General features: G+C 43.7%; 1 protein-coding gene across 2 annotated transcripts in view; it reads left to right on the top strand.

Annotated features, from left to right (window-relative positions):
* ZNRF3 (zinc and ring finger 3) overlaps positions 1 to 18,807 on the top strand; it is a 931,882-nt gene that overhangs the window by 866,934 nt on the left and 46,141 nt on the right. The window lies entirely within an intron of this gene.

Genomic DNA, 18,807 nt, shown 5'->3' on the forward strand with positions numbered 1-18,807 from the left:
TATATAATGCTGTCGGAACAGACGACGAACGGAATTCATAAAAAGTGCAAGGAAAAAGAAAAGGACAGGCATCCGAGGTCCAAAACCGACAACAAAGCCTCTTCTAGGCCAGTCGCCGGTTCGCCGGTTCTCAGTGAGGCACTTTCTCAGCCCCTGACACCTGCTACCTCAGAGCCATAGGATGCCTCCGACTCCCACATGGAGACAATTAGGCCTCTGGATACTCAAAGTATTGGGCCTTTGGATACTAATCCCTCAGATGGGTCCGGAGCCGCTGAGCAGGCATCGGCTTCTGAGGGTGTTTTCAGACCTACACTACTTTATATCAAGCCAACTTCAGCATCCAAGACAAAGACTAAAACAGTTTTAAAGACAAGGAAACAAGTACAGCATTATCCAGGACAGACTTCCATGCCTAAGAAACAGATGCTCAAAATGGCCGAAGACCTAATTACTTTGATCAGGGGTTCCCATCCACCTCCTGATAAGAGGCCTAGGCAAGATACTGAATATGACTCCTCTGATCAGGTTTCCATTTCCTCTGACTCCTCTTCAAAACAGGGATACTCTATTCCTCCCTATGAGGACTCTGATGCTGCAGAATCTATTCCTTCAGCTTCTCCTCCTGAGGATTACTCATTTGGGGAAACCCTGCATACCATGAGGGAGCATTTCCACTGGGAGAGCCAAGATTATTCAGATTCTAAGAAAAGGCTCAGAGACTTTCTTCTATTACCTCAGCACAGACCTCTTGCTATTCCACCTGTTCTAGACATTGTAGATGATGTATTTTCAGAGTCCGGCCTGTCTCCCGACTATCTACCTCCTGCACCTGTTAAGCCAGACAGATACTAGAAGGTTCCAGATTCTCATAAATTTCTATATAAAAACTCTGCTGCTGACCCAGAAACTATTTCTCAGGATCACAAAGGGGTCAAGGCTGCTACTACAAAAAACCCTGTCCCCTCGGATAGAGATTCTAGGGCACTGGACAGATGAGGGAAAAAGTCTATACTTCTGCTACCTTGGCTGTAAGGGCTTTAAATTGTCAGTTTCATGTGCTTAAATATCAGCAATACTTAATGTCTCTGTTAAAACAGAGAATGTTGACAAATTCTGAATGTTCTGAGAACAAGGAATTGCAGGATTTATTGCATGGAGCTGAACAAGTGGGAAAACATACTTTGCAATTTGGTTATGATTCACTGGTAGCCTCTTGCAGGGCCGCTGTAACAGGTTCTGTTATTAGAAGGCATGCTTGGTTAAAGGAACAGACTCTGTCTGATCATGTTAAAGCAAAATTATTGGATGCTTCATTACAGCATGATACTTTGTTTGGTGTTAAGGCAGAAGAGGCGTTGAAGAAAATGGAGGATAAAGCTAAATCTATGCAGACAGTGAAGGTTTCTTACAGGTACAGCCACCCAGATTTAGCAGGAACTGGCCTTCTAAGAACTGGTCCTTTCCCGTGTCAGATAGGTCACAAAGAGGCAGATACAGACACCCTAGAGGCAGACAACAGCCCCAGGGCTCTTACAGGCCCAAACAATGGAGTGCTTCTACCTCCAAAAGCGGAGAAGACAAATCACAGCTATATAGGAAACAGTCCCAATGACTTCCCTCTGCCAATGCCAAGCATTTTTGTTTTGGCAGCACCCTTAGGGGGAAAGCTAGCACTTTTTTCACAAAATTGGCACACAATCACCCAGGACAAATGGGTCCTAAATATAGTCTCTCAGGGCTACAGATTCCACTTTCATACCCTTCCAAAGGCAAAAGGTATGCCAGACCTGCCACACAATCAATGGGCAGAGGCACAAAAACAAGTTTCATCTCTCATGGACATGAGGGCTATTTAGCCAGTGCCACAACAAGAACAGGGACAAGGATTTTACTCAAGACTTTTCTTAGTACCAAGAAAGGACAAATCATGGAGACCAATTCTGGACCTGTCTATTCTAAATACTTTTCTGGACGTTCCAAAATTCAAAATGTTGACTCTGCAACAGCTTCTGCCCATGCTGGGCAAGAAGGCTTGGCTTGTAACTCTGGACCTCAAAGAAGCATACTTGCATGCCCCAATCAGACAATCTTGCAGAAGATACCTTAGATTCATAGCTGGCTCAATGCACTACCAATTCTCTGCACTGCCCTTTGGCTTATCTACTGCGCCCAGGGTCTTCACAAAATGCCTGGCACCAGTAATTGCATTTTGCAGACAAAGAGGAATTCAAATATATCCCTACTTGGACGACTGCCTTATTCAAGCAGAGACAAAAGACATTCTACTAAAGCATCTGGCGTTTGTAAAAAGATTACTAATTTGCCTAGGACACACAGTAAACGAAAAGAAATCAAAACTAGTACCCTCTCAAGAGATAATATTCCTGGGTGCAAGCTTAAATACAACTGCCCAGATGGCTTATCTCATGCCAGACAAACAAAGGCAACTGACTTCTTACTTCGAAAGTATAGCAACAAAGACCCAGTTATCTGCAAGAAAAATTCTGCAGGCTCTGGGCTACATGGCCTCCTGCATTCTGCTAATTCCATATGCAAGACTGCATATGAAGAAACTACAATGGTATCTAAAAAGTGTTTGGACTCAACATTGCCACAGCCTGGAAGCATTCATTTCACTCATTCCCTGCCTGCAACAGAAGTTTCGATGGTGGGCACAGGCCTGTCACCACAACAAGGGACAGCCATTCACTTTACCCACAGCCAGGCAAACACTAACAACAGATGCATCAGATTATGCCTGGGGGGCCCACATGGCAGGAAAACGTATTCAGGGCACATGGCCCCCAAGCCAAAGGCATCTTCACATCAATCAAAAAGAGATGCTAGCTGTACAAAATGCCCTGACAGCCTTCAAGGACCTACTTCATCCAGGACAGCTGCTGATAAAGATGGACAACACCACAGTTATGTCATACATAAACAAGCAGGGGGGCACATATTCCTACCCCCTCTGCAGACAAGCCATGATTTTGTGGAACACAGCATTGACCTACCAAGTACACCTACAAGCACAATTCCTGCCAGGAAAAACAAATGCTCTGGCAGACGAACTAAGCAGAAACCTCATGGATCCTCACGACTGGAAACTAGATCCACAAATCTTCAGCATGATAACAAGGAAATAGGGATGCCCAGACATAGATCTTTTTGCCTCCCCTCACAACTGCCAACTTCAGAGATTCTGTACAAGGACTTATCTCAAACAAGCATGGAAAGTGGACGCCTTGTCATTCAACTGGAACAACCTTACAGTATATGCCTTTCCTCCACTGCCTCTCCTCCCCAAGGTACTCCTAAAGTTCAGACAAGAGAAGCCACAAATGATACTAATTGCCCCAGATTGGCCACGCCAGCACTGGTACCCAGTCCTAAGTGGCTTGTCCCAAGGCCCAGCCTGGACATTACCTCAAATTCCTCATTTACTGACCCAACAAAACAATCTGATCCTGCACAGACAACTCAGAACCCTAAATTTAGCTGCATGGCGGATAGTCTAACCATTCAGGATACACCTCTCTTTAAAGCAGTTGTGGATGTTATTTTGGGGGCCAGGAGGCCCAGCACCAGGAAATCTTATGCAGAAAAATGGAAGAGATTCTGTGCTTGGAACCAGGCACAAGGAATTGACATGCTTGTTCCAAATATTCTTCATATTTTACAATATCTAACTGAGATGCTGGACAAAGGCCTATCCTTCTCATCAATTAAGATCCATGCCTCTGCCATTTCAGCTCATTACAATACAGACCCACCTATTTTTTCACATCCATTGCTTAGGCAGTTCCTCAGGGGGCCAAAAACATAAGACCTCCAAGGAGAGCACCAATACCTGCATGGGATCTCAATTTTGTCTTGGAAAAGGGGTCTTGCGCTTCCTACAAAAATATTCCTTGTTTTTTGGGGGATTATTTTTTTTTTTTTTTGCTTTTTATTTTGTATGATGTTTTAAAGATCAGCCTCGACCTTTTGAGTTTCATATTTTATGAGTATGTAACAAAGTGTCATATACTTCCTCTCTCCCTCTGTGTATGTATATATATATATATATATATATATATATATATATACACACACACACACATATATATATTATTTATATATATATATATATATATATATATATTATATATATATATATATATATATATATATATATATATATATATATATATTAAAAGGTGTTGTATGTACTGAATATCATGATTCGTTATAAAAAATATTTAACACTCACTTGCAACACTGCTTTACTTAAAGGTGTGAAAGCACGTGTCAACACTATTTAAAACAGTTTTAAACAAATTATCAGCAGTAACATGCTTCAAAATATTCTGGAAAATATTATATTCCTTTTCTGTCAAAACTAGGGAGTATATAAAAGGTTCATGGACCTTTGCTAGGCTAGCAACCTCTAGGGTCCCTACAAGCCTAGCTGTGCACCCCAAACCCATTTGGATCCCAAGTATCATGAGCGTCTGTATGGAGGTATGTTAGCAGGGAGGTAACTAAGGGATTTGTGTGTGTGTGTGTGGGGGGGGGCTGTTAGGATAATACATTTCTTATATGTGGCCTCTATCCATAAGGGACATAGGCGCCTGACTTGGGGCAAGTTTACAATTTCCCATCCAATTTTCAAGGTATCATTTGAGTAGGGTCAGGGTAAAACTGTGTTTTATATGGATGGGGAGCCTCCTCCATAGCCCTGAGATCCACTGGGAAACATATCTGCCTCTCCAGCATGTTCTGATTGTCACAAGTGAAGTTCAGATCCCTAAATGTAGTGTTTCTGGTGCTGCTTGTTTTGCGCAAGTGCAACAGGTTCATCAGAGCTGGGTTTGAGGAAACCCTGTAAGCCAGGCATAGAACCCCTATCAACAGCCTGTAGGAGAGTGAATACAAAAACAGAGCAGTGTGGGACAGGGTATTCATACCTTGAATCCTAGTGAGAAACCTTTGTGGGCATTCTAACTGTTGCAAGTGTCTGGTTAGGTACATGCCAAAGGAGGCATTGTAATCAATGATATACCTAATAAAGGTCATATAGAGTGGTACTATAACTTCCTTGAACCTGGATGCCATACCCTTAACTATAATTTATATGACACAGATTGATTTTCTTGCTATCTTAGCTGTGTGTTTGTCAAAGACCAGATTGCTGGCTGCATGTGTTCCCAGATCTCTTACTACGGGGTTGACTCTTAATGGTGCTCTATCGACGGAGTAATTAACTAGGATTGACAGTTTGCCAAAGGGCATTATCATGCATTTTTTAGCATTGAGTTTTAGGCCATGGCTTTGGCACCAGTCATTTGTCTGTGTTAAACCTGCTTGCAGGATGTTGGTATCTTGGGGGAATCTGTAAAAGCTCCCAATTTTATAGTCATAGGTTCATAGGTTCATACTAGGCTATCTGCCCTAGGGCATTTATAAGCCTAGCCAGAGTGTGTGTGGCTTTCACCACCCCTTAGGATGAGAATACTATACCCATTAGTTTGCTGTGCCTCTGTCCAGCAGTGACACAGAGATGATTCCCGGGGTAAACCTACGATCTCCCATCCACTCGTCAAGATTTCTCTTGAACAGAGTCAGTGAGGGGCTCTGCCTCACATGGACTGGGATTCTGTTCCATAGTGTAGGGAGTCTCTGGGTGATGACTCTGTCCCTCCAGCACGCCCTATTTATATCCGTGTTGAGGTTTAAGTCTCTTGCTCTCGTGGCTCTGGTGGATTTGGATTTTTTGAGGTGGAGCATGTCCATTAATTCTGGGTTGGACATGGCCTTGTATGTCAGGCACAGATCACCTCTGAGCAGACGGTATGCGACTGAATAGAGCTGGAGTTTCTTCAGTCGGGCAGCGTATGACATATGTTTGAGCCTTTATCCTTTTGGTGAGGAACTTTTGGGGTCTTTCCAACTGCTGCAGGTGTCGGGTAAGGTACATTCCGAATGGGGCGTTGTACTCAATCATTGGTCTGATAAGTGAAGAGTACAGGGGTACAATGACCTCTCATGATCTGCATGTGAATCCCTTCATGATCAGGTGGGCAATGTAGAAGGTCTTCCTAACCACTTTGGCAATGTGAGTGTCAAAAGAGAGGTTACTGTCAACTTGGGTCCCCAGGTCCCTGATAACTTCTTCCGTGTTTAATGGATTACCACCTATGTGGTAATTAGGGGTTACCTTGTTTTTCCCAAAGGGTATGACTATACATTTTTTGGCATTTAGCTTAAGGCCATGGCTCTGGCATCAGTTATCCATTTCTATGAGACCTCTCTGGAGGATGTCTGTGTCTGATGGAGTGTCAATTATGGTGCACAGTTTGCAGTCATCTGCAAATTTTGTCAGCCACAATCCCCCTATGTTTGCCTGCACTTCAGAAAAATAAATGCCGAACAAGAGGGGCCCAGGACTGAGCCCTGTGGGACACCGCTCGTGACTGGCTTAGAGTCTGACATGGCACCAGCAACTCTAACCCTGTGGGTTCTGTCCTTGAGCCAATTTGCAACCCATCTTGTGACATATGGGTTTACATCTAAGCTGGTGAGCTTTTCTATGATGCCCGAGTGGGGTATTGTGTCTAACGCTTTTGCTAGGTCAAGGTAGGCTGTGTGAACTGCCTTACCCTCTTCAATGGCCTTACTGACTGTTTCGAAAAAGTCGACCAAGTTCAAGAGGCAGGATCTGCCCTTGACAAAGCCAAATTGGGTAGGATCCAGTGTCTGTAGGTCCCCAATGTCTTTATTTATGAGTTCCATTATGATCCTCTCCATAGCTTTGCAGACAAGGCTCGTCAAGCTTATGGGGCGGTAATTTCCAGGGTCCGTAGAAGCACCGCCTTTGTGGAGTGGGACCATAGTTGCTGTACGCCATTCTTTGGGTACGTATCCTGTAGTAAGGCTAAGATTAAACAGCAGCCTTATGTGTGGGTTTAGTTCCTCATTGAGTTTGTGTAGCACACAGCCGGGGACACCGTCCGGTCCCATTGATGCTGTGTTTTTTGCTTTAGAGAGAGCAGCTCTCACCTGGGCATCTGAGATGTTTGGGAGGCTAGACTCTGGTGGGATAGATATTTCTCCTTTTGGGGGGAGGGAGGGGAGAAATTAGCACTGAACCTGTCTGCCAGTATGTTGGCAATGTCTGTGGGTTCAGTGATTTTTGTATCATTTTGGACTAATTCTGAGCATATCTGGGAGTTTCCACCCAGGTTTCTAACATAGCTAAAGAAGGCCTTGTGATTGTTTTTTGTGTCTTTAGCGATTTTTCTCAAAGTTGGCCTTGGATGATTTTATGAGTGATCGTAGTTTTTGCTAGTATTGATCACAGATGCCTTCCTTTAGGGATTTTGCTCTGTCATGTAGTAGCTTTCTCCTCTTGTTGTAGAGTTTGTTTATGGCTGGGGTCCACCAGACCGGGTGCCTGCCTTTGGTGGAAAGGGTCTTGATTTTATTAGGGATTGCTTGATCCATACATTCCTGGAGGTGCTCAGAGAAGGCATTTGTAAGGGTTTCAGCAGCGTGGGTTGTGGTTTCCACTGGCTCGGGGCCTTGAAGGATACCACCCCGGTCCTAAGAAGTGTGAAGTTTGCTTTTGAGAAGTTCTTCACTGTGGTCTTTTTGCTGGGGTTGGGGGATGTGGATCTCCAGTGAGATTAATTTATGGTCTGATCTCACCAATGAGGGATATACTTCCGGTGTGGAGCATTTTGTCCCCATGTTTGTGATGATCAGGTCTAGTATATTTTCTCCTCTTGTGGGAGTGGTGACTAGTTGTTCCATAGCATTTGAGTTTATGAACTCCAGGAACCTTTGGGCTAGGGTGTTGGGACTTGAGTAATGTTCCCAGTCTATGTTTGGGTAGTTGAAGTCACCCAATATGATGGTGTTTGGAGAGACATTCATACTCTCCAGTGTCTTCAGGAAGGCTGTGTGGGTTTCCTGAGTTTGAGAGGGTGGTCTGTAGCATGCTACAAACTGTAGGGCCATTTTACCTATGGTTAATTGCACCTGGATGGTCTCCGATGCTTCGTGCATTGCCACTAACCTGGAGGTGTGGGTATCCTTTATGAATATGGATACTCCCCCTCCTTTTGTGGTTCGGTCCGGATTTTGGGGCCGGAACGCATGATATGAGGTATAACCTGACAGTGCTGGGGTGCTCTCAGAAGCCTTGAACCAGGTTTCAGTCACAGCACAGACATCGATGTTCTCCATACTGAGGAGGGCCTCGAGGGCGTGCATCTTGAGGTTTAGACTTCTGGCATTGAGCAGTATTACCCTTAGTTTTTTTCCATTTTGTTTTCTAGGGCGGTAGGTTTATCATTTGAGCCTTGCCTAAAAAAGGCACTATGGGGGTGGCAAGAGCCTTTGCCAATATCCAGAAGCCCAGGGGTGACAGGTGCAAGCCGTCCCTTGCGAAGCAGCGTGGCTTGTCAAGCATGTCATCCCAGGCAGACAGACATTGGTTCCCCTTAGAATGACACCAGTAATTAAGCCAATTATTAAAGCTGATCATTTTGTCTCTGTATTGTGGCATCATTCTTGGTGAGGGTAGGATACTGCTCAGGGTCAGGGTCATACCGGCCTGGGCTACATAATCTGATAGCTCCTCTATGTCTCTTTTCATGTAGTCCAGGGAGGTACGTCTCAGATCGTTCACACCGGCATGGACAATGACTGAGTCATACTTGTACTTGCTGTGGAGTGACCTGAGTGCTTGTGTTATGTGGCGGATTCTAGCGCCCGACAGGCAGCTTACTGTGATCTTTTCCTTGTTCAGTCTGGTGAGTGGGACGTCAGTGTGTCTGACTATGGAGTCACCTATAACAAGTGTGTCTGGCATTGTGTTTGGCCTTAAGGGCTGTGACTGTTTAGCACACTGACTTTGAGAGCTATGTGTTGCATGTCTTATGTCTTGAGATAGCAGTTGCTTGGGTGTCTGCTTTGGAGGCCTCTGTAGTTTTGGTAGATTTTTGATCAGTGCCTCCGAGTATGTCTTTGTGTGTTTATGTGTTTGTTTTGCAGTTGTGATAGTTCTATGTGAAACTGGGTTTGTGGTGTGCGTGCTTTCCTTCTCCTCCTGTCTGGTCTTGTCAGTCCTGAGTTGAGAGAGCTCAGCCTCCAGTTTGGCTATATAGTTGCATCTCTCACATGTATTTGTGTTTTGTGGGAGAAGGAGTGGGTTGTCTGTGTACATGAGGCAATTGTAACATTGCCTCAAGATGCCAAGATTCACCAGCTGAACAGGAGAGGACGCTAGCAACTGACCCTTCGACATGCTAGAAAAAGTGAAAAAGTTTGCTGTGTAACTGAGTCAGAAGGGACCTATAGGGAAATGGGTACTCAAGGGGATTCTAGGCTAATGTAGTACTTTATTTAGTATATAAGTACTTTACCTATATAAAAATGCTTTAGGAGCAAGTGCTGAGCTTTTGAGATAGAGAATAGACTGTTTAGATTGCAAGTAGAGAAGTTCTAAGGGAAAAATTGAAGAGCAGACTTTACGGAGCAAGAAATAGTTTAACCTTGTTTAACTGGCGCTGCCTGATGGTGCTCTATGGGCAACTCCGCGCTAAATCACGCAAAAGCACGCTAAAGCGGGCTTTATAGCAGGGTGTTGAAAAGAGCTAGGAATTGACCCAAAATGGCCAATAGACTACAATTTTCTGGCTGGAACCACTGCTTTAGGGACAAATAGGCTGCTCAGTGCTCCCCACTCCCACTGGTGAACAAAGAAGCTTCCCTTTATCCAAATAAGGATACGGAATAGCACAGGAACCAAGCCAAAGCCCAGAGATCAGCAAACTCTGAAGACTGGACTATTCTAGTTCAGTAAGGCGGGAAAACAAGATATTTTTTTGCAGAAAACAGAGGAAAAACAGACAGTAAATGCTATAAATGCTTTTAAACGGCTAGCGCACTTGAGTGTGTTAGCCTACAGGTAAAATTAAACAACAAATAACTTTTTAAAAGTGCAGAACAGTTAATCAACACAAAAACAGTTTAAATAGAATGCAGAGCTGTATAAACAGACAAACTTTAGCCAGAGGCCTTGAACATTAACCTTCACTTCCAAGAAGTAGATGCCAAATAGGAGCAGATCAAGCACAGAGTCCTGAGTGTGGTGTTGTATCAAATGTCTTAGCCAGGTCAAAATACCCACTATGTACTGTTTTATCCAATTGCATTAACTTGCTGACCCTCTCAAAGAAGTGTACCATGTTAATTAGGCACAACCTTCCCTTAACAAAGCCAAATTGGGATGCGTCCAGTGTCTACAAGTTGACAATGTCCTTGTTTATCATTTCTATGATAATTTGTTCCATGGGTTTGCATATTAGGCTTGTTAGTCTTGTGGGTCTATAATCACTGTGTCAGTTGATAATCTGCTCTTGTGGAGGGGAATGAATGTTGTGGTCCTTCATTCACTTGGAATGTAGCCTGTTTTGAGATTGTAGTTGAAGAGTGCCTCAAGTGGTCCCAACAGGTCATGTTTTAGACTGTTCAGGAGGCAACCGAGGATGTTGTCAGGACCCACAGAGGCAGTGTTCTTGGCTTTAATGAGAACTGCCAGCACCTGGTCTGGCTAAAAGTTGGAGAAAGTATGTTGAAGGGGATTTTCACCTAGAGGAGATATGGAGGTGGGGGATGAAGTTGGAGCCGAATTTATCAGCCAGTAGATTTACTCTGTCACCCTGAGAGGTGAAGGTGGTAACATTCACTACCAGTTCATCACACTGCTGTGTGTTATCTTTAAGGTTCTGGACATAGCTGAAGAAGGCCTTGTGACTGTCTTTAGCTTGAGAGGCTATCCTGACCATGTAGTTGACTTGTGGACTTAATTAGACTTCTAATTTCTTGTTTAGTTGTATAAGGGAGCACTTGTCTTTAAGGGACTTGCTTTTCCTGATTTGGGCTGAGCAGTTTTTTTCTTTTATTATATACCATGTTTAGGTGAGTTTTCCACCAGTGGGGCTTGTTGTTAGTGTTTGTTTTGGGGTATGGCAGCCCTTATGCAGTCATTCACATGTTTGTATAGGGACTCTGTGAATAATTCTGCATAGGTAGCTGTGGTCATAGGGTTAGGGGGAGCCTTGACTTTTGACAAACTGTTATATAATAGTATTTATACTTGTTACTGGTTTAGCAAGTTGATTTTTACTTCAAAGGAGACAGCTTTGGGATCCAATCTCACTAGTGAGGAAATGACACACCGGGGACTGGAGGTGGGGGGGGTGTTCAACACTCTCTCATGTTGGTGAGTACCAGATCCAGTGTGTTTCGTCCTTTGGTTGGAGAGTGCACTATCTGTTCCAGGGTGTGTGTGTTAATGAAGTCAAGGAAGTGTTGTGCCTGTGAGTCTGAAGCAGTGTAAATTTCCCAGTTAATAGACTGGAAGATAGTCACCCATGAGTAGGGTGTTTGGTTGGACGGTGAGCACCTCTAGTAGCTTTAGGTAAGAGATGCGAGACTGTAGGGGCATAGATGGTGGCCTGTATCTAGCTTGGACCTTGTGTATGGTGACTTTCACGTGGATGAGCTCCATGGTATCATCCTGTTTAATCAACCTGGAGTTATGTTTGTTGCTAATGTAAATCGAGAGGCCGCCACCTTTGGCCCCAGTCTGTGCTGTTGTTGGTCTAAATGTGTGGAAGGCACTGTAGCCTTGCACTGCTAGAGTACTTTCTAAGGCTTTAAACCAAGTCTCTGTCAAGGTACATATGCCTATATTATCCAAAATTGGGAGGGCTTGAAGAGTGTGGAGATTTTTGTCTAGGCTCCTAGCATTGAGCAGTAACACCTTAAGGCTGCTTGGAGGCTTTTTCACTATGTTGGTAGTTTTGCCTTGTTGGCATTGCCTAAAAAAGGCTGTAAGGGGATGGTAACGTTTTAAGCAATATCCGAAAGTGTAGGGAGGACGGGTGCATCACATTTCTGGTAAAGCAACATGGTCTATTGACCACGTCCTCCCATGCCCCTGGAGTGGCAGCAGAAACTAAGCCAATTATTAAACTCAGTAATTTTATGTTTGTATTCTGGCGTCATCCTTGGTGAAGATAGACTGGTGCTCAATGCAAGGTTCATACCTGTCTGTGACACAAATTCCAAGAGATCCATTATGTCTCTTTCAAATAAAAACATTTTTAGGCTTATTAAAAGATGTTAAAGTGACTTGTTAATTCTAGTCTGTTAATACTCCAAAGGCATATTAGAGAATACTTGTATTTATGAGTTATATGCAAACATTGCCAGTTTATGGAAGAAGAAATGTTGATCTTAAGAAGGGAAGTGTGGTCTTGTAGATTATTTCAAACATACTTCATTTATGCCCTCTTTTTCATATCTGTAAATAAGTGAGCTTTTTATTTTACCTTTAAGAAAATAACACTTTAAATGATGTTAGAGAAATTTATCACTCTTGAGGATGAAAGAATATATATTTTTGATTGTTTTATAGCAGAGGGTTTTGTGGTTATTTTGCTAGTTTTAGCACTAGCACTTGTGGATGATTCAGTTTTTTGTTTCTTCTTCGTGTCAGTCCAGTTGTTTTTTTTTTCAGGAGATCTTTTAAGAGCAAAAGAAAGTGCAACCCATATCTTCTGTTGATGGAGTCACTATGTTGTTTATTACATCGTTGATAGCTCCTTATGTATCATTGAAGGTTCTGGATCCATTTGGCTGGTGTATTTTTATTTTTTGTAGGAAAAATTATTTCAGTTTTGAAACCATTCTGTTTAAGGGATTTCACAAGTGGCCAACATCTTTTTCTCAGATGTTCATCGTGCATACAGCTGCAGTCATAACAGATGGGTTCTCCTGCCGTCAGGCGGTTCCTCGGTCGGCCGAATTCCAAAGTCTAGGTCCGGCGTCGGTTGTCATCACTTCTTCCCTGATGTCAGTGAGACAGGGGTATAAAAGAACCAGCCGACACAATTTTCTTCAGTCTTTCTTGCCGCGCAGTGCCTGAAGCAGAAGCAGTTCGCAAGTGCCGGTCGGCCAGCTCCTGAAATTACAAAGATTTTGAAACCGAAGTCTTCTTGAAAGCTAAGTACCCCGTTGGGGAAACTTTTCTTGCCTAAGACCGATGTCAGACAAAGTTAATAATTGTATTTCATGTGGGAAGCAAATACCGCATAAGGATTTCCATTCCCTCTGTATTCCTTGTTTAGGCCCAGACCACGACGTCTCGGTCTGTCGCTTTTGTGCTACATTCAACAAACGCACCATTAAGCGTCAGGCGGAGTTCACCCAGCATTATTTTGGCAAAACTTTTAACTATATTATGTCGTCGGATACTCCGACTCCAATTTTGTCTAAAAAGTGCAAAGATAAGGACCGACACACGAGGTCCGCGGCCTCTACCGACACCACACCAAAGCCGACTACACGTGGTCCGGTTCTCAGTGAGGTGCCTACGCAGCCCCTGACTACCGACGACACTTCATTGGCGGTGTCTCCTGTGCCCGAGGTCGCAGGCTCCTCGGTCCACACCCCGACTACAGATACCGAAGCCACTCTTGGCGGTGAATCTCAAAATGTGGATAGGTCTACCTCCTCTCAAGGTGTCTTCAGACCTTCCTCTTCTTTTTCCATCAAGGCTTTCACTAAGTCTAAAGCAGCCATGCATTCTAAGAGACAAGCTACACAGGGGCCATCTCCAGGCCCCATGCCTAAAAAACAGATACTTAAAATGGCTGAGGATTTAATTACTCTTATCAGGGGTTCTCAACCCCGGACAAAAGGCCCAGAGTGGAGGAAGAATCCCCCTCCTCTGATCAGGGCTCCATTATTTCAGAGCACTCTGATGATCAGGAACATTCTTACTCCCCTTTTGAAGACTCTGATGCAGAGGAATCCATTCCCTCTGTATCCCCTCCAGAGGATTTCTCATTTGGGGAAACTTTGCATACCTTAAGGGAACACTTCCACTGGGAAGGCCAAGATTATTCAGATTCCAAGAAAAGGCTTAGGGAATTTCTCTTGCTACCTCACCACAGGCCTCTGGCTATACCTCCTGTCTTGGACATACTAGATGATGTGTGCTCGGAGACCTGCCTTAACCCGGATTCTCTACCTCCAGCCCCAGTCAAGCCTGACAGGTACTACAGGGTTCCTGACTCACACCAATTTCTATACAAAAGCCATGCTGCTGACCCAGAAACCATCTCACAGGGCCCCAAGGGAATTAAGGCTTCCACTGCTAAAAATCCATTACCTTCCGAGAGAGATTCCAGATCCTTAGAAAGGTGGGGGAAAAAGGTATATACCTCAGCTACCTTAACCATGAGGGCATTAAACTGTCAGTTCCATATGCTAAAATACCAACAGTTTTTGTTATCACAATTGAAAAGTAAAATGTCACAACCTGAACAACCAGATTTGAAGGAGTTACAGGATTTGATGCATAGTGCAGAACAAGTGGGTAAATATACCTTACAATGTGGTTTTGATGCTCTAGAGGCCTCATGTAGAGCTGCTGTTACAGGATCAGTCATATGTAGACATGCCTGGCTCAAGGAACAAACCTTGCTAGATCATGTCAAAGCTAAATTACTAGATGCCCCTCTACAAAAGGATGTATTATTTGGTGCTAATGCTGAGGAGGTTTTAAGGAAAATGGAGGAAAAGGCTAAATCAATGCAAACTGTGAAAGATTTTCTACAGGTACAACCCCCACGCTTCAGTAGAAATTGGCCTTCCAAAAATTAGTCCTTTCCAGCCACGGACAGACCCCAAAGAGGTAGATACAGGCGCCCGAGGGGCAGAGGACAATCCCAAGAATCATTTAGAGGCAGACAATGGCAAGCTCCTACACAAAGAGGTGGTGAGGATAACTCGTAACCATTCAGAAAGCAAGCCCAATGACTTTCCCCTTTGCATGCCAACCAAGACTCAAATGGCAGCACCCTTAGGCGGAAAACTGGCATTATTTTCAAAAAATTGGCATATTGTCACAAAAGACAAATGGATCCTGGACATTATAAACAGAGGCTACAGATTCCATTTTCACACCCTTCCAAAAATGAGAGGCATGCCAAACCTGCCACACAATCAAAGGGCAGAGGCACAAAGGCAAATTACAGATCTCATAGACATGAAAGCTATTCAAGAGGTACCTATGCACGAACAAGGTGAAGGTTTTATTCCAGACTATTCCTGGTACCAAGGAAGGGAAAAGATTGGAGACCTATTTTGGACCTATCCATCCTAAACACATTTCTACTGTACCAAAATTCAAGATGCTCACTCTACAGCAGCTTCTTCCCATGCTGGGCAAGGAGTCTTGGCTGGTAACATTGGACCTCAAGGAGGCATACCTGCATGCCCCAGTCAGACAAAATTGCAGAAGATACCTCAGATTTCTTGCAGGTTCAACCCATTATCAATTCTCTGCATTGCCCTTTGGCTTATCTTCTGCCCAGAGTATTCACGAAATGCCTGGCATCAGTAATTGCCTACTGCAGACTTCAAGGGATACAAATATACCCCTATTTGGACGACTGCCTGATCCAAGCGGACAGCAAGCACATTCTTCTGAAACATCTGGCTTATGTAATAATGTTGTTGAACTCTCTGGGATACACAGTCAACAAAAAGAAATCAAAGCTAATACCCTCTCGGAAACTAATTTTCCTGGGTGCCAACTTGGACACAAACACCCAGATGGCCTACCTCACGCCAGAGAAGCAGGGGCAACTAACTCAATACTTCAGAGCACTAGCAAATTGTACCAGGCTGACTGCAAGGAAAATCCTGCAGGCTCTGGGATTCATGGCATCTTGCATCTTACTAATCCCATGTGCAAAGTTGCATATGAGGAAACTTCAATGGTACCTGAAAAACCTATGGTCTCAACACAGCCACAGTTTGGAAACAATAATACTACTAATTCCATGTCTTCAAAAGGAATTTCTGTGGTGGGCTCAAGCATGCCAAGCAAACACAGGTCTCCCATTCAGCAAGCCTCAAGCAAATCAAGTCATCACAACAGACGCCTCGGACTACGCCTGGGGGGCGCACATGACAGATCGGTGCATTCAGGGCAAATGGTCCCAAAAAGAAAAGCATCTTCACATCAATCAAAAGGAAATGCCAGCAGTAATAAATGCTATTATAGCTTTCAAAGACCTTCTGCAACCAGGTCAACTATTAATAAGAATGGACAACACCACAGTTATGTGGTACATAAACAAACAGGGAGGAACACATTCATACCCCCTATGCAGACTGGCCATGTCACTTTGGAACATGGCCATGGACTTTCAAATCGAACTACAAGCACAGTACTTGCCAGGCAAGGAAAACACGCTGGCAGAAAACCTAAGCAGAAATATGACAGATCCACATGAATGGAAGTTGCATCCTCAAGTTTTTACAGAGATAATCCAAGCATGGGGAAGGCCAGACATAGATCTCTTTGCCTCCCACAAAAATCACCAATTGACAAAATTCTGCTCAAGGATTTTCCATCCAAAGGCCTGGAGAGTGGACGCTGTCTCTTTCAGTTGGACATCAATGACAGTTTATGCCTTCCCACCTCTTCCTCTGCTGCCCAAAGTTCTATTGAAAACCAGAGCAGACAGACCAAAGATGTTTCTCATTGCTCCAGACTGGCCAAGACAGCACTGGTACCCACTCCTGAGGAGCCTGACGCATTCCCCACCATGGACCCTACCTCTAATGCCTCTTTTCCTGACTCAGCACAGCTTCAAAACTCTTCACAGTCAGCTACAAACACTCAATCTAGCCGCATGGAAGATTCCTTAGCATCACAACAGACCCTACTCTCCAAGGAGGTGCAGGATGTCATTTTGGTGGCCAGAAGGCCGTCTACTAGGAAAGCTTACTCCACAAAATGGAAACGGTTTTGTGTCTGGAATGAGAAAAAGGGCCAGGATCCTGGAAAACTGAATTTACCTCAAATATTACAGTATCTAGCTGAGCTGCTAAGCAGTGGACTTTCCTTCTCCTCCATCAAAATCCATGTCTCAGCCATTTCTGCAGAATACAACACTGATCCACCCTTATTCTCTCATCCCCTCTTAAGACAGTTCCTCAGAGGGGCTAAGAATCTAAAATCCCCAAGGAAACAACCAATACCTGCTTGGGATCTCAATTTCATTCTGGAAAAACTGACCTTGCCTCCTTTTGAGCCAGCTGCCTCATCAGATTTGCAATATTTGTCCTGGAAAAGAGCTTTCCTTCTGGCTATTACCTCAGCTCGTAGAGTTTCAGAACTACAAGCTCTCATGGCTGTGCAGCCTTTTATCATCTTCCATCAGGACAAAGTTTCCTTATGAACCAACCCTTCCTTTATGCCAAAAGTGGTATCCAGGGTAGCTTTGAATCAGGCCATACACTTACCTACCTTTTATCCTAATCCTCAAAACAAAGGGGAGAGATTACTACATTCCTTGGACATCCACAGACAATTGCGTTATTATTTGGACAGAACAAAGCCTTTCAGAAAATCAGAACAGCTCTTTGTGTCCTATGCTATAGGAGCTCAAGGAAAGCCAATTTCCAAACAGACAGTCTCAAAATGGATAGCACACTGCATATGCTTTTGCTATTCTTTTCATGACAAAACTGTACCTACAGGCATCAGATCTCACTCCACAAGGGCCACGGCTACCTCTGCTGCCTTTCTCAGAGGAGTTCCTACCAAAGATATTTTAGAAGCAGCCACTTGGAGTTCTGTGCATACTTTCTCCAAGCACTACCACCTTCCACTATACTCCAAATCTAGAGCGGGCTTTGCCAATGCAGTCTTGCAGGGCATTCTGGCCCCTCCTAGTTCCACCTAGTGCCTACCACCCCTTTCTTAGCTTTGGGATTCTACCCATCTGTTATGACTGCAGCTGTATGCACGATGAACATAGTACAGTTTTGTACCTACCATAAATGTAGATGTTCGAGTGCTAATACAGCTGCAGTCCAGGTTTCCCTCCCTCCTTCCCCTCTTGGGACAGGCCTATTGGTTGACATATCCTCATGCAACCAGATTGGGGTATTCATTCATGATGTATTTGCTTGCACTACTGTATTTTGTTTATATGGCATTGTTTTATTACACTAATTTATGTATTGCCTTCCTTCTGGGGGCACCTGACATCTGGGGCAAGAAAAACTGAAGAAAATGGCGTCGGCTGGTTCTTTTATACCCCTGTCACACTGACGTCAGGGAAGAAGCGATGACAACCGACGCCAGACCTAGACTTTGGAATTCGGCCGACCGAGGACCCGCCTGACGGCAGGAGAACCCATCTGTTATAACTGCAGCTGTATTAGCACTCGAACATCTACATTTATGGTAGGTACATAACTGTACTTTCTATGGTCTTAGTTGAACAGTCATTATCACATTATCAAATTTTATGTTACTTTGCCCAAATTTAATATGAGCTTTTCTCCATACTGTTTTCAGACTTCTCTCTTTATCAGTGTAAGAAAGAAATTTAACATTTGTTGACCGGATAACAAGTCCATTTTCAGGAGCCAGGCTGGGAGAAAAGCTCCACACTACTCCTAGTACACAACAGATAAGAAATATATTACTAAAAAAACATTACATATAAATTAATAACAAAACAATTGTAATTGTCAATAGTAATATTTTACAGAAAATAAAAAAAAATATTAAACAGTAAAAAAGTAAAAAAAAGAAATGAATAAAATTTATGTTAAAAAAAAGTAGAATAAGTAAGTAATAGAAGTATAGTAGTAAGAAGGAGAGAAAAGGGAGAGAGAAGTAGGAGTAGAAGGAGAATTAATATAGAGTGCAGGAAG

Source organism: Protopterus annectens, chromosome 4.part0, assembly GCF_019279795.1.
Source record: "Protopterus annectens isolate FY-2018-M chromosome 4.part0, PAN1.0, whole genome shotgun sequence".
NCBI classification, from domain to species: Eukaryota; Metazoa; Chordata; order Ceratodontiformes; family Protopteridae; genus Protopterus; species Protopterus annectens.